Raw genomic sequence first — 14,809 nt, 5'->3', positions numbered from 1 at the left:
GGATCTCTGTAGTCTTTTAAAGGGGATCCCTCAAGATGAGCAGAAAACTGCAAGTAAACGTGACAAGAGAACACACTAAAAATTCTAGTCTTTTGTGAAATAAATCAAATGCAGGAATATGGTTTTATATATTCTATTTTGTAATGCTCATTTGCAAATGCCACTGTGTGATGTTTTAATTCATATACATTTTTTTAAAAACAAAATTGAGAGCCCACTCCCTCAGTACCCAATTAAAGTGAAAATTTAAATCTATTATCAGGTTAACTAGTTAGCTAAGTAGTCTAGGTACCTGTGGTTTGATTCTGGATGATTTCTATACTTTTGTTTGTTTTTTAAATTCGAAGTTCTCATATAACCAGTAACTATAAAACACAGCTGTTTGGGATAAAATAATTCATAATAAAAATAAATTACCATATTTTCCAGTGAAAATGCATTTGACTGTAAATTTAAAACTAGTGGGAATTATAAGAGTTTCTGAATAGTTTACTACATTTAAGGAAACATCATTAAATTATTTTATCATTATTATTATGTTAGAGTATGGCTTTTGGAGATCCATACTTTTATAAGATTATATATAAAGAAGACAGAATGTGTATATTTGTCAAATTTTGAAAACACAGGGATGAATCAATCTAATTCCTTCCTTTGAAAGTCTTTTTATTATTCTTTACCCCAGTTACTACATCAGTACTGTATTAAAGAGATTAATAATTTAATTCACTATTTTAAATATTCTCTTACATAAGATAAACATTTTTAATATAATTTTTTCTATAATAATCTACTCACTATCCACATACCAACACGAAAAAACTGGTGAGATAGACAGAGAATACCTCCTATTTGAGCCATCATACTGTATAAATGCAATAACAATCTTGAAAGAACTTACCTAAATATATGCAGTTACATCGGCACTTAAAAAAGCTAAGCAGGTACTGAAACTACTTCTATGACAGGGCATTTTTCTATTTTCCTTTTTTCTTCTCTTCAGTTACTCTTACCTATCACCCCTCTTAGCTCATCAAAGCCATCAGGCCTACTTCCCTAATTGTTAGTTTGCTCTCTACTCAGTGGGAGAGTTTTTCTGTAGCCAAAGTTGTGGGGAGAGCAAGCGCCATGGCATCCTCAGGTGCCAGTCATTTTCCCTGTATCAAGTGATCCTTAGCCCCCAGCCTCTCCTCTCTTCACTGTCTGTTGCGCAACCTGCTAACTTTTCATATTGAGACCTTTGGTAAAATTAACTGGTATATCAGGACACACACAACAGAAGCTATCCCTGAGGCAAGGGCCACATCACAAATCAAACTCTAAACGAAGTTAGCTTGCTCTTACGGGAAGTACCTCATTGTGGAAGCCTAACACCGATCACAAGCCTGGAACTCAGCTTTAGATAGTTTACCTCATCCTAGAAACTGGCACCTGCTGGCCCTAGAGGAAATGCCTGACCTCCTGGCCTAGCCAATCACGCCTTTCCATTTCCCCATTGCCTCAAACCTATAAAACCTTGCTTCCCCAGCTCCCTTCCCATTGTGCACTACTGCTTTTGACAGTTTGTTCTTCCTCCAATGTGTGGAGTGTTTTCTTTTGACTGAAGGGCGGCAAGCTGGTTACTAAGCTGTTTTAGTTTTGTGGCTGAAAATTTTGGATATGAAAAGGTACCTGAGGAAAACTACAGAAAGTCCTGGGGCTACTCCTAGATGCGTGTGGCAGCATCCATGGAGCCCTTTTTGTTTGCTGCCTGTTCGGTTCTGATTGCTGGTAAGTTTATCTCTGATTGAGCTCCACTTATTTTGTGTTCAGAGCTCTTCGAGTTTTTCCTTATCATTCTGGGTGGAAAATTGGGGTGTGAGAGGCCCCAGGTTTTTCGTACTTTGGAAAATGGGGGTGTGAGAGACCCTATGTTTTTCATGGTTTGGAAAATGGGGGTGTGAGAGACTTCTGGTTTTGATGGTGAGACTTAGTGGGCCACAAAATTGGGGTTTGCAACCAGTCTCATCTACAGGGTGCCTGTGGGCAGTTGTTAGAGGTCTAAGGAAATGTTCGTAGACAGCCAGAAACAGTAAGTCTGGTTGAATTAGGGGAGATTATTTCGAAGGGGGGAAAATGTGTACCTCTCAATCTAAAGAAAATAAGCGCAGCCATTAGGAGACTCAAAAGAACCTTGAGGTAAATCCATAGTATAAACTGTTGGGAGACTTGGGGAAATAAATTGACAAGAATTGTTTTGCCCAATGGCATATCAAAATCTAAAATAAAAGTTGAACTAATAAAAGCCTTTAGGTGACATACAAATGGCCAACAGGTATATGAAAAGGTATTCAACACCAGTAATCATGGAAATGCAAATCGAAATCACAATGAGATAATGGTTGACACCTGTCAGGATAGTTATCATCAAAAAAAAAAAACCAAGTGTTGGTGAGGATGCAGAGAATAGAGAATTCACATGCACTGTTGGTAGCAATGTAAGTTTGGGCAGCCACTCTGAAAAATAATACGGAGATTCCTCAAAAAATTAAAAATAGAACTACAATATAGTCAAGCAATTCTATTTCTGGGTATTTATCTGAAGAGAGTGAAAACACTAACTCAAAAAAATAAATGTACCCCCCCCAGGTTTATTGTAGCATTATTTATGGGAGCCAAGATAAGAAGGATGTGATACACAAACATATATGTAATATGTTAATGTATAAAACATAAAAATCACAATGGGCTATTATTCAGCCATAAAAAAGAATGAAATCTTGCCATTTGTGACAACATGAGTGGACCCTGAGGGCAATACCCTAAGTAAAATGTCAGACAGGGCAAGATAAATTACTGTATGCTCTCACTTACATGTAGAATATAAAAGTAACAAAACCAGGGAAACCAAAACCAACAAACACAAATGTGAGCTCATGGATGCAGAGAACAAAGTGATGGGTGCCAGAGGCAAGGGTGGGAGAGCAGGGGTGAGGCATGAGTCGGGGCTGGGGTGTGTATACATAATGGGTGAAGAGGATCAAAAAGTACAAATTCCCAGTTAGAAAATAAATCCTAGGGATGTGATGTACAGTATGGTGACTATAATCATACTCTATTGTACTTTTGAAAATTGCTAAGAGTAAATGCTAAATATTCTCATCACAAAAAGATAATGATAGATGTGATGAATATTAATGAGACTTACTGTGATCATTTTTCAATATAAAGTACTTACATTGCACAACTTAAACTAATGCAATGTTACATGTCAGTTTTATTTCAATAAAAAAGCCATTATGGCATACCCCATAAAGAAATAAGTATTTTCATGAAAGAAATAATCTGTTGATAATGGGAATCTCCAAAGCAAAAGCTATAAAATTGATGGGCACAGATTAAGCACTTAAAAGCTATATAAAGCACTGGACACCTAATTCTAAGACTTCAATGATATGATGAATTTGGTCACAGAATGAGTTAGATTGACACTAGGTTACCTGTCAAACTCAAAAAAATTTTCATGTAACAAAGCACACTGAAAAACATGACAGAATCCCTAAACCTGTGGCACATTTCTCTGATTTATTCAACTGGCTCTGAGAGACCAAAAGCTAAACCAAAGAAATGGGCATGCCACATTTCAAATAATTGAGCATGTCGCATTCTGACACACTTTCTTATTTTATGTTTAAATACTGAGGTCCTGGAAGGATTTGATATATACAGAAATGGCAATATCTCAAGACATCCTAGAATTACAATGGCAATTATGGAAAAGATAATTGTCCATTGAGGAAGTGCATTTGAAAACTCCCAAATCAAACAGAATGGGGTACCTACTTTAGTTGGCCTGCAGATGCCTCCAAAAGACTTGAAGATTCCAAAATGGCTTCTCGAAACATTGATTGCAAAAGGATAACAAAAATTAAAGACATTAGGTGTACTGAAAAGACAAGACTATGAGCTTGGGGTGACTTTGATTACCTCCTGTCCTCCTTAATCTGAGTGCTCAGTCTGTTTATCCTCTGTCCGAATCACCTTTTCCTCTGAAGAGACCACGAGATGAAACAAAAGTCCACTAAGTTAGTGGCCTTACAGAACCTGGTATCAACTCTGACAGGGGTGAAAGGACTCCCAAGTGATTCTCTGGTAACGTGCTAGTAGTTACTCCATTAAACAGCCAAGGGGAAACCAAAATTAAAATTAACGAAAACCTGGGAGTTGACTCTGTGGCACATGGGTTAAGGGCCTGACTCCTTGGGTTAAAGATCTGACTGCAGCAGCTTGGGTTGCTGCTGAGGCATGGGTTTGATCCCTGCCTGGTGTGGCAGTGGATTAAAGGATGTAGCATTACCGCAGCTGCTGGGTAGGTCACAGCAGCTGCTTGGATAATCCTTGGCCTGGAAATTTCCATATGCCGTGGGTGTGGCCATAAAAAAAAATAACAAAAACCCTTAACAAATTCTGGTGGCTACTGGAGCCATACTCTACTTTAAACCCCACTTGTACAGGTGGATGGAATCGTGGGGAACCTGGCGGAAGCTAGTGAAGGTAAGAATTCTAACTAGAGTCTGCTCTCTTGGATCTCTGCACTGCCAAGTGAAGCAAGGATGGTTAATATGATGCTCTGCCTTCCTTTCTAAATGCAGATCCATTGGTTATTGATCCTTCTCCCCCAGGATCAGTTATTGCCTCCTTGTTTTTCTCCTTTTGTGTCCTGGGTACCTGGCTTGGCAAGAATCAAGTTGGGGGGCCAGATGAAAATGTAGGTTGCAACCTGTTTGGAGCTGGGGTGCTACCCACTGTTACTAACTTTGAGGGGAATTGTCTAAATATTCCTTTTTGCTATCTTTGGGCATAGATCTGGTTCTTAGGGTAGTTTCTTTGCACCTTCTCTGGGGATGCTTGTTGAATCCAGGGGGTTGTTGAGTACTACCAGGAACAAATATTTGCTGTTTTGTACAAGCTGAAACCTGACAAGATATTTTAAAGGATTTGTTGGTTATTGTTAATAGCTCTTCAGTCAGAAGCTGATATTCAGAGCCTGATAGGAATTTGAGGCCTTCTAACTTAGGGAAAGAAAAAAATTTCAAAGACAAGCACCTCTAAATCTAGAACAGAGGAATTTTGTGATTTCCATCTCAGTTGAAGGTCTTCGCTGATCTAAAGAAGCAAATTGAAGATAAATGAGATAGATGAGTGGTTAGCTCTTTGATATTATTCAGATTGCAGCCCAGTTACTTGAGGAATTAAAAACTCTTCGTGTCTTGTAAATTGAGTTTTTATAAGAACAGGAACGTATCTCTAGAAGCAATTCATAGCCCACCAATCCTTTTTACCAGTTCCACATCTCCCTCATTCATCTACAAAGGCTTTTAGGTATTACAAAATTCTGGGTTTGGGAAACAAAAGTCCTTGGAGTAATGTTCATATTTTTCGCTGTGCTTCGAGATGTAAATGTTTTACCTAGTCTTCTTTAGGAACAGAGAAACTTTCCCCTCTTTAAAATCCAGACTTCAGGAGGTAATTCTTATCAGAAGGGGGGAAAAAAAAGAAATAAAGGAAGGCTATTTGGAAACTAGGTGAAAGAAAAATCTTAAGACTTTTCCACAAATAATAGTAAAGACTGAGATATCTGAGCAGGAAACCTGTCTGTATGTGTATGTATGGCTGTGTATGCTTGTTACAAGTATGTGTTTTTTTTCTTTCAGCAGCTGTATTACATGTAAAGAACTCTATTCGTTTGTTACCCTGAATAATTTTCAGAAATCTAATGTAAATTTGTTGGTTCAATTAAAACAGTCATGTCTTTAGAGTTATCGGCATTAAATATAATGCAGACATGAAACTTTTACTCTACCTAGAATTACTGAAAGTTACATAATCTCACTTTATATGTTAAGCAATTTATCAGCAAGAAAGATCACTTAAAATGGTGTAGCTATTGAATTTCAAGAAATTTTATGAGTAATTTAAACATAATTAAGAACAAGTCAATAAAGAAATGAAGGTTTAGGTTTGTAAATGAACTTTTCAATAATAATACTTCTGATACAATCAGTTTCCTCAGTCCCTGTCCCACTGTAACAAAGCATTGGAACAGTGGACGTTTTACAAATTTATTAAAGTGCAAGTATATTTTCAGAGAGGAAGAGAGAGGACTCACATGTGCTCAGGTTAAAAAGAGGGCCTGACTCACTATGCAATAGTCTTTATACCCCACAGTGAGATCTGAGTGGAGACCCAATTCGATTTTCTGTTGGTTGTGGGCAGGATACCTTATTTGCATGGGGAACAAGTTATATGTTGGCTGGTGGTGAGGTGAGGCATGGGTGACATTCTTTCTCTAGCAGGGAGTGAGCAGGCCAGGCTGGTCAAGTTGAGGGAAGGGGCATTACAATGAGACATGGCCAGAGGCTTTTGGGTTTAATCTCCTTGAAAGGGACTTGAAGCCTATAACACTTGATAGTATAGCTACTTAAAAATAGTTTCCAAAATCTCTTTGGAAACTTGATGTCTTCAAGTAAAACTGAAATAAGGTACATGATGAGTACTCATTGAATATCTAGATCATTTCCAAATAAGATCCCCAAATACTAATTTTTGAACAGAGGTGTATCCATTTTTGAATTCCTTTTGTTAGGGTTGTGTGGTTTGGTTCCTCAGTCGCAGCCCACCACAGCAAAGAAGAGAAACAGTGGGCTCATTACAGAAAGTTTATTACAGAGAAAATACATTTTCTGAGAAAGAGCAGGCTGCCCTGGGAGTATTGGGAGTAGGGACTGGCCCTGCCCCACAGTTGGGTTTTCCTTCATATCCCCATGCTGTGGACCTGAGTGGGGACCTGACTTCTCCTGCCTCAGATCACTGATTCGTCCTGCCTCAGCCCATTGTGGGTAGATAAGGGCTCAGTGTTGATTGGTCTCAGGCAGGACCCCTTATTTGCTTGTGGGACAGGTTACAGGGAAGTTTCAGAGCATCTCCTGATGTTGTGCCTGCTAGGGCAGGTTGCTCAAGGCGGGGGAAGGGTCACTACAATGAGACCTGTAGGGCAATGAAAAGGGTCTGGTAATTCTTGTCTTGGCCAGAGGCTTTGACTTTAATCTCCTTGAAGGGGACTTGAAGCCTACCATTTTCCGGAGGGATTAAAGTTATTTGGGCCTGTTAGTAAACATATTGTGTGCCACAACGAAAAGCATGTGAGGAAGAACATACTTTTAGAAATGATGAAATGGATTTATGAACTTGTCAATCCACAGAATGCTAATGTGACTGTCCACCATTACTTAGCTCTTAGTTTTCACTAGGAATGAGGAATTCTAAGGGATTAAACATTGTAATTAATATTTGCAGTTAAAACAACTAAAAGGAAGCATCTCTATGCAAGAAATAATGTGTTTTTCAGTAAGAAATACCATGTGGTTTTAGAGATACTTTAAGATAAAAATTTTTTTCTTTATGTGAAATGATTGTTCCAGAACGAGAAAGAGAACAAAAAATAGGGCAAACATTGAATTGATACAAAGTTTTTGAACTTTTGTGGAAGAGGAATCTTGAATAAGAATTTTATGTGTGCAAGCTTGCTAAAATTAGAAGGGATTAATTTAAGTTTTTTAAGAAGACAATTTTAATAGCAAAAGTGTACTGCAAAAGTATAGTTTGGTTTTCTATTTAAAGGACAAAGTTTTATTAGATTTTTGATCTGTTCTTAATAAAATGGTATAAACAAAGATTTTCATTTACCTTGGTAATCTGACTGGACAGAAAAGATTTTGTGTCTTACCAATTAACACTGTGCTTCAAGATTTTTATCAGGTTTTTGGTTATTTCAGAAAACCTGTTTTTCTCAATATTAAGGAGTTAACTTTTGTTCATAACTGAGCAACCTTCTATATTTGTCTTTAAAATCTTCTATTATCATTTTGGTTAAATAATTAAGTAGTATTTCACAAAAATTGGTGATCCTATTTATAATCAAATGTTCAAACATTTTGATGTTTTTGACAACTTTGAAGAATCACATTCTAAATGGTGTGCTTTTGACCTCAGAATAACTTTGAGACTTCCAAGAGGGTCCCTGGAGAATCTCAGAGGATTTATGTTTCACCTTGTAAAAGAGAGATGTTAAACTAATTAGGTATATTTGGTATGTGACATGGGAAGCATTGTCAAATAGGAAGTGATGATTAGACCTTCTTAGGTTATATTTGTATGGATATGTTACTAAGAACAATTCCAGAAATTGTTCAAAGTTATTATTCCAAGTTAATATATGCCACAGAAATAACTCAGCAGAAGTTAACAGTTGGAATGAGAAATAGAAATCCTGTTACTTTCCCATTTTCACCTGGGCTTTTCAAGGTTAAAGGATCATTCAAAAAGAGGAATCACTTCTAAATGCATCCAATGTCTTATGATCTAAGAATTCTTTATGTAAGAATGCAAAGGAAGAAATGAAGTAGTTTCTTGGAGAGAACATGGATGTTTTTCCTTAATATTGCATTACATATAGACAGGTTCGCTGGTGCCTGAGGACTGCACAGCTGTGCACATTTGTGTTCAAGATTAGGTTTATTGCATTTAGGTTGCCTCTTTTACCATTACCCTTCCTCAGCTGTCTGTCTTCCCATCTCACTTGCACATTTAAATTCTCAAAGAAATGCAGAAGGTTATTAAATGACTCTGGAATTTCCTTCGTGTAGGGATACTGAGTAATAGATGGAATAGAGGTGCTCAAATAGATGTTGTCTTTCATAAAATGATCCAAGTCTCAACATAGATATTGGAATAATTGCTGAGCATATTTGGTTTAAAAATACTATGCAAAGTCTAAGAATAAGGCATTTAAGTGGGATTAAAATACAGAACATTGTTCAATGAGGCTAACTGGCTTTTAATTTTAAAAGGACTATTTCCTAAAAAACTGCTTTTCCCCTCCCTCCACCAATTTTCAAGTTTTCTGAAATCAGTGTGAATAACAAGCTTCTCATTCTTTGATTAAGCTGAATTAAGTTTTTGTAAATCTGTATATGTATAGATTTATACAGATGTGCACTTGAAAAGATATATTTAATATCTGTCATAAAGCCTGAAGTAATTAAGAAAGGACATCCTTGGGATTTCACCTAGGTTTGTTTTTTTTTTTTTTTTCTTTTTTTTAGATTTTTAGCCCCCTTTTTTTGCCTTTCCTTCTTGGTGTTAATTCTGCCTCCTCTCTACTTGCAACCTCACCCTCACACAAATCAAATATTCTGTCAGGCAAGGACATACTAGGCTCAAAATCATTCATTTCAGGCAAGATTTAAAAAAATAAAAGTGTTTTCCAGGAATTTTTTTTGTATTTAACATAATTACTAGTAGATTTCCATGAAGTGGGAGATTGGTCATGTTCCAAATTAAACTCCAAAATGACAGTTACAACTCTGACTGATGTTGGCTGTTTGATTGAAGTAAGAAACTGTTCATTTTTGCTTTTAAAACCAGACTTTTGGGTTCTTGTCAATTGTACTTGCTCATTTCAAAGGATGAAAATCCCAGATGCAATTAGTATGAAAATTAACACTTTATAGACATGTGCTTACTATGTACTTTAATATATCTCTTTTCCTGAAATAGCAAGATTTTGAAAATATAATACTTAGTTTTCATCATTCCACAACAGTGAACTTAGTTCAAGAGAAAACAAATCAAATAGCCAAATGTTCAAAATTAATAAAACTGTCACTGTAGATCAAGCATAAAGAGATTATTGCTGTTTTGAAGTTCAAAGGATTTATAGTTACTTGAAGGCATTTAAATATTGCACTGTAAAGTATGTGTTATAAGCTGAATTTTGCCCCACCTCCTCCAAAAAATTATGTTGAAGTCTTAACCTATCACTACTGCAGAATGTGACCATATTTGGAGATAGGGTCATTGCCAAGATGATCAAGTTACAGTGAGGTCCTTTAAGATGGTTCTAATCCAGTTGGGTATTCTCCATGAGGAGGCGATAAGGACATGGACATACATATAGGGAAGGTGATGTGAGACATGAGGAAAAGATGGCCATCGATAAGCCAAACAAAGACCCCTGAAGCCATACCTTTGCTCAGAGCTCTCAGGAGGAACCCACCTCACTGACACCTTGATCTCAGAATTCCAGCATCCAGAACTGTGAGGAAATCCCTGTTGTGTCATTCTTCTGGTCTATGGTATTGTTTCAGCAGCCCTAGCACTGAAACAATATGGTATGGGAATAATCCATTTCTCCTTGGAAAAGTATGCTTACTTTACAGCTTAAAATTAGGTAATGAATGTTAGTCCAAATTTGCAGAAATTTTTGGTTAAATTCTTATGCAAAAATTCAAGAAAGAATCTGGTTTTGAGACTTGATCAGAAAAAAACATTGGAAATGTTTAGTGATAGTTTCAAGGTACCATATGTTTGGATGTATTTGAAAGATATCTTGATCACATCTATGCTTTTTAAATTACCTTGTCATCTGATTAATGTCAACTTAGTTTTGATGTGGTATTATATCTTGGCAAATGTACATTAAAAAAACACATGATGTTCAAATAAATATGGTAGAATAGTAAATTAAACAAACATTAACAGAGCCTGATTAACTTATGTATTTAATCCTGGTTTACCACGGCAGTTAATACTACTTCATTACATCATCTAGGCTTTCATCTACTACGATCCATTAGCATATCCTAATACACTCAAAATTTTTTTTGGAAAGCATTTGGCCAGAAGTTTCTTAAAAGAAGTATTTCTTACAAAAGGGTTTAATATACTTAGAAAGCTAAGAACAGAAAAATTCTTTCTCTAATTTTGAGTTTTATAGCCCAAGTAAAGAACTAAATTTATTCTGATCATTTTTATAAATACTTGCATTTTTTCCCTTTAGACATTATTTTTAGACATTATTTTTAAAGCAATTTGATGCCATTGTGAAAAGTGAATTATTTCATAAAGAATTTCAGTCATCCATGTGTGAGTACTTGTGTATGGAAATTGACAGAGATGGTAGGAATCACTTGCTGCCTTCACGATGCCTTTGTAGGGATGTGTGGGTTTTTTTTACACTGAACAACAAGGGCTCAGTACAGATTTAAAAAAGCAGCTCATGATTAATTACTGAACAAGATGTATAAAATAAATGCTTACATTTGGGAGGAATGAACACTGGGGATATAGTAGTTTAGATAGACAAACTTATTGCTACGAAACCAATTATTTTATTTGTTGGTGTACAAGAAAATTTGGGGAAAGTTGGAGTTTAAGACAAGGAGATTATTTTGAGGTTAAGCTGTCAGGCATTGTTAATTCCAACTTCGATGAAATTCATTAATGCTTCTACTTTTTCTCAGAATAAGACTGTTTTGTTCACTAAAACAAAACTTAAGGGTGTTAAAACAATTTTTGATTTGTCTCTTGTCATTTGGGTCCTTTCTGAGGCTGCATTTTGAGCTTTAGAGCAGACAGCTCATTGACACATGAGTGGAGTCAGCTGTTTGCGCCCAATTGTGCACTCCCTGACTCCTGCAAACTACCCTTTTTAGGTGTCAAATCTGTGCTGTGCTAAATGTAGCAATTGCTTCAGTAACCTGAAGAATACATTATAATGGTTTTTTAAAAATGCAGGATTCTGGAGGCTAAAAGTCTGACAATAATATTTCATCTGGGCTGTTGTCTCTCTGAAGCCTATAGAGGAAATTCTTCCTTGCCTGTTGCTCTTTGTGCTGTTTACCAGGAATTCTTGTATTTCTTAGGCTTATAGATAAATCATTTCAATCTCTGGCTCCATTGTCACATGATTGTCTTTTGTCTCTTTTCCCTTCTTAAAAGGACTTATGTCATATTACAGGACCCATCCTCATCGAATATAACCGTCATTTTAACTAATTACATCTGTAACAGAACTATTTCCAAATAGAGTCACATTTTGAATCCTGGGATTTAGGACATAGCTCTTGGGAGAACACAATTGAATTTATAACATGGCTTTCTATTGATAGGATGCAGAAAGCCTATGTATTAGTTGCTTTTGCTCCATTAACAAATCTCTACAAAATTTAACAAAATCTTCAGGAATTCAGAAGTCTGGGTATCACTGGGCTAAAACTGAGGTGTATTTAGGGCTGGGTCTTTTTCTGGAGGCTCTGGGAGAAAACTCGATTTCATTGCCCTTTTAAGCTTCTAGAAGCTGCACGTATTCCTTGGTTTGTGACTCCTTTCTCTATCTTCACGGTGAGCAGTCGCTAGTTTACCTTTCCCCACAGTACCGTCTCTCAGATTCTAACTCTTTTGACTCCCTCTTCACAATTTAGGACCCACTTGAAGATACTAGGCATACCCAATAATCCAGGAAAAATCTCCCTTTTGTAAAGAAACTGTCAAGGAAGCTTAACCTCATCTATAACTTAATTTCCTCTTATGCCATTTGGCAGAATATATTCATGGGTTCCAGAAATTAAGACATGTACATCTGGAGTTCCTGTCATGGCGCAGTGGTTAATGAATCCGACTAGGAACCATGAGGTTGTGGGTTTGATCCCTGGCCTTGCTCAGTGGGTTAAGGATCCGGCGTTGCCATGAGCTGTGGTGTAGGTTGCAGATGTGGCTTAGATCCCGCATTGCTGTGGCTGTGGTGTAGGCCAGCGGCTACAGTTCTGATTGGACCCCTAGCCTGGGAACCTCCATATGCCATGGGAGCGGCCCAAAAACTGGCAAAAAGACCAAAAAAAAAAAAAAAAAAAAAAAAAAAAAAAAAAAAAAAAAAGACATGTACGTCTTTGGGGAGCTGCTAATCTGTCTATTCTAGCCTAACAAAAATTTTCCTTGGTCTTGAAACAAAAATGTGTTCCTTCATAAAGTAATAGGGGAAAAAAAAATTTGACCCGGAAAGCCTCTGAATTCATTTGTGTATTGATTCATGTGCAGATTCATTCTAAAATGGTTTCTAATGCCTACTGTCTGGCTGGAAACTAAGCACACCTGAGTTCTTCCTCTCCATGAGCTCCCAATCTAGATAAAAATCTTTTATGAACAATAATAGCAGTAAATGTGATGTTTTATAACTCAGGTCCCTTTGTAGTTTACTCACAATGCAATAGAGGAACACAAAATCCTTTTTAAATAGGATCATACAAACTTCTTAGAGAAAGAGGCAATAGATAGTAGTCTCAAGTGTGTGTAAATATTTACCAGGTGGAGTGGGGGCCAGGAAAGGAGAAGGAAAAGCACCTTTATAAATATGGAGGTGTGAATAATAGAGGGTGTTTTCAGGGTATCAGGAGTGGTGACTATCTTTTGGAGCATATGAAGCAAAAAGAAGGGAGATAGGTTGGGGTTATAAGGAAGCTGGGTTCAGGTAGCCTTGGATGTCAGTCAAGGGAACAGAAACTTGGTGTAGAAGACTGATGTTTCTTGTGCCTTTCAGGGAAGTAGCCCCTTTTAGAATCTAAGAACTTGGAATGTTTCTCTTCAGTACATATAGATCTTCCTATAGAAATCTTTACACATAATTTCTGTGGATATTAAACCTGAATAACCTGGAGTCCATAGATCGAGGGAGGTGGGAGGGGAAAAGAAAAAAATACTTGCTATAGGTAATTATTGGCAAACTGTGAAAGAGTTTGTAAATACAAGTGAATTCATAGTCAAGAAAATTACTCTGGCGTATGAATGAAAGTGTGGAGGATGTATCAAGACAGGAATGGGAGACCAATTCATAAATGTCCAGATGACAACTCAAGAACTTTACATTAGTACTCTAGCTATTGTGCTATAATCTTGAACATTTTGAAAAAGGTTCTTAGTTATTTGTTACATAATTTAAGAAAGTGGAATATGGAAAAATAACTTCTCAAGATGAAAAATACCAGTAATTGTTGAAATTTTTGAGTATTTTAATGTTCAGCTGGATTCAATATTCTTAATAAATTCTGATGAGTACAATAAAGAAAAATTAGAGGATCAAGAAATAAAGTGAACACACATTTTTTTCACAGTTTTACTTAATTACAAACCATATACCGTAGAATTAACCTATTGTAAATGTGTAATGATTTCTAGCAAATTTATGGAGTTCTGCAAACATGACAACAATTCAGGTTTAGATCTTCTTATCACTACCCCCCAACCCCCGCCCCTGGCCCACCAAAATTTATTTTGTACTCTGATTCTACCTCAAAGTTACTCCTACACCTAAACTTAAGCAACCACTAATGTATGTTGTCTCTATGTATTTGCCTTTATTTGTTGATTTGTTGTTGTCATACCTTCCTTTAATTCTTTGAACATGGTTTCTTGTACTTCATTGAGCATACTTAGGATAGTTGCTTTGAAATTTTTATGTGCCAAGTCCAAGATAGCTGGATTCCCAGAGACACTTTGTATCTTTGGTTTTTTTCCCAGAATATGGGTATCATATTTCTATTTCTTCCCAAGACCATTATTTGTTGTTGTTGAAAACTAGAGTTGTTAAATAATACATTGTAGCAACTCTAAATTCAGATTTTTTTCCTACTCCCCACTCCCCAAGGTTGTTGCTATTTTATTTGTTGGTTGGTCACTTTATTTCATAACTTGTTTTGGCTAACACATATCTCCCATGGTATGTGGTGCCTTGTATTTTTATTTCATTTTGTATTTATATTGAAATCTGGCCTGGTGGTATTTTCCCTGTGTATGCATAACTTAGCTGTCAGCTAGTGGTTAGAAAAAGGTTGTGTTTAATTATGTAAAACCACAAGGCATCTTTTTCTGCTGAATGGTATATGTGTGAGTAGAGGAGTGTATTCAGGTTGTGATCTTCTGTCCTTGCTTTGACTCC

The 14,809-nt window shown here is 36.5% G+C and overlaps 1 long non-coding RNA gene across 1 annotated transcript in view; it reads left to right on the top strand.

Annotated features, from left to right (window-relative positions):
- Positions 1,529-14,809, top strand: part of LOC110255494 — a 242,522-nt gene continuing 229,241 nt past the window's right edge. Inside the window, exon 1 of the long non-coding RNA XR_002335881.1 lies at positions 1,529-1,770. This is a non-coding gene — a long non-coding RNA (uncharacterized LOC110255494). The remainder of the gene's footprint in view (positions 1,771-14,809) is intronic.

This window comes from Sus scrofa, chromosome 9 (assembly GCF_000003025.6).
Source record: "Sus scrofa isolate TJ Tabasco breed Duroc chromosome 9, Sscrofa11.1, whole genome shotgun sequence".
In the NCBI taxonomy this organism is placed as follows: Eukaryota; Metazoa; Chordata; class Mammalia; order Artiodactyla; family Suidae; genus Sus; species Sus scrofa.
This window is presented reverse-complemented; position numbering and strand designations above follow the sequence as displayed.